The sequence below is a fragment of the Cucurbita pepo genome, unplaced genomic scaffold (genome assembly GCF_057944985.1).
Source record: "Cucurbita pepo subsp. pepo isolate OVF unplaced genomic scaffold, ASM5794498v1 scafford_65, whole genome shotgun sequence".
Taxonomy (NCBI): domain Eukaryota; kingdom Viridiplantae; phylum Streptophyta; class Magnoliopsida; order Cucurbitales; family Cucurbitaceae; genus Cucurbita; species Cucurbita pepo.
Window position 1 is genome coordinate 1 of NW_028257969.1, and position 2,500 is coordinate 2,500.

Sequence of the window (2,500 nt, forward strand, 5' to 3'; positions counted from 1 at the left end):
AAGCCTATAGACCCAAGCAACCAAATCACCACTCATGCGCCGTACGCTAAAACAAGCTTGGACAACGATCGACTATTCACACCCACCGCAAGCAGGGGTTCAAAATCATCGTTCGAAGCCAAGCCCAAAACGTCGTGCGCGGTCAAGCCATCAACATTCAGTGCAAAGCGAGGCTCATGTCACACGCCCAAAGGCACTTGACACCGCCCCACCATGCATGTTCTGCCAACACACCACCTTCAAAACATAGGGCTGGCCCAAGGATGGCCCAATGGCGTCACCACAACGTCACACGCTCAACGAGGTTCATGTTGGACGCCTGAAGGCATCTAACTCCACCCCACCTTGCATGTTTTGTCGTCGTACCAGCCATCAACCATCCTCAAGTCAGCCCAAGTTAGAAGGCCACATTCCATGCTCAACAAGTCTCATGTCGCACGCCCAAAGTCATTTGACACCGCCTCAGAAAGCATGTTCCGCCACCACGCAGCCTTCAAAACATAGGGCTAGCCCAAGGAAGGGAGGCATACCACAACAACGTCCCACACTCAACGAGGTTCATGCCGCACGCCCGAAGGCACCCGGCTCCACCCCACCTTGCATGTTTCATCATCGTACCAGCAGCCATCCACAGTCCTCACACCAGAGATTCCCAGTTAGAAGGCAACATCGCAACATTCCGTGCTCAACGAGGCTCATGTCGCACGCCCAAAGGCACCCGATTCCGACCAGCCGAACATGTTCTGGCACCACACGCCTTCAAAACATAGGGCTGGCCCAAGGCTGGCCAAGCATCACCACAACGTCACACACTCAACGAGGTTCATGTCGCACGCCCGAAGGCACCCGACTCCACCCCACCTTGCATGTTTCATCATCGTACCAGCCATCAACCATCCTCAAGCCAGCCCAAGTTACAAGGCAACATCGCAACATTCCATTCTCAACAAGGCTCATGTCGCACGCCCAAAGGCGCACCCAACACGGCCTCACCGCGCAAGTTTCGCCACCGCACCGCCACCGTCAACCACCCTCGTCCGCCGACCACCACCCCAACGCCCCAAGCATATGCCCATGTGCGGCGCATAGTGCTTGGGGGGCGTGGGGGTGGCGGAAGATATAGGGGTACCCCCGTGCCCAGCCCATGCAGACTAGTCACCCCCCTATATAGTACATTTTGAGGCATTTTTGGTCTGCCAGGCCTAGATACGATTTTTCTGAGCGGTCATACGGTCAAATATCTCAAGTTTTAGAATGTTTTTTTCCATGAACTCAATTGATTCATGAATTGGACATTCTAATGGATCTAGAAATCAAGTTTCATAATTTTTCAACCAACCAATTTTTTTTAATGAATTTTTAAATATTAAATAATAAGAAATTAGAAAAAATAGCTAGAGTGGTCAAAAAAATCTGAAATTTTGTGGTAATCATTCTTTCATGTTGCTTAGCTCCCAGAAAAAAATTTACAACAAACTGACCACTCCACATGTACTTTCACAATTAATGGGTGATGGATGGGGCGCAGGCACGGGCGCGCGCGCAGCAGAGCGCGGGCGGGGCGGGACGGGGCGCGCGCTCGCGGGAGCACGCTGGCGGGGCGGGGCGGGGGGCGCGCGCTCGCGGGAGCACGCTGGCGGGGCGGGGCGGGGGGCGCGCGCGCGCGGGGCGAACGCTGGCGGGGCGGGGCGGGGGCGCGCGCGCGCGGGAGCACGCGGGCGGGGCGGGACGGGGCGCGCGCGCGCGCGCTGGAGCATGAGGGCGTGGCGGGGCGGGCGAGCGCACGGGGGCAAGCGGGCGGGGCGCACGCGGGTGGGGCGGGGTGGGGCTGGCGAGCGCACGGGAACGTTCCGACACTGCCCCACCGTGCGCGTTCCGCCACCGCACCCCCGCCGTCAACCGCCCTCGGCCTCCGACCACCACCCCGACGCCCCAAGCATATGCCCCTGTGCGGCGCATAGTGCTTGGGGCGTGGGGGTGGCGGAAGATATAGGGGGTACCCCCGTGCCCAGCCCATGCAGACTAGTCACCCCCCTATATAGTACATTTTGAGGCATTTTTGGTCTGCCAGGCCTAGATACGATTTTTCTGAGCGGTCATACGGTCAAATATCTCAAGTTTTAGAATGTTTTTTTCCATGAACTCAATTGATTCATGAATTGGACATTCCAATGGATCTAGAAATCAAGTTTCATAATTTTTCGACCAACCAATTTTTTTTAATGAATTTTTAAATATTAAATAATAAGAAATTAGAAAAAATAGCTAGAGTGGTCAAAAAAATCTGAAATTTTGTGGGAATCATTCTTTCATGTTGCTTAGTTCCCAAAAAAAAATATTACAACAAACCGACCACTCCACATGTACTTTCACAATTAATGGGTGATGGTTGTAAAAACGCGGTCATGGTTGGTGTCTTAGTGTAATGTATTTGCTCTAGTATCAAAACTCTTCATTTTATTGTTTTAGACAAGCAAAAGAAAAAATAGTTAAATTTGAC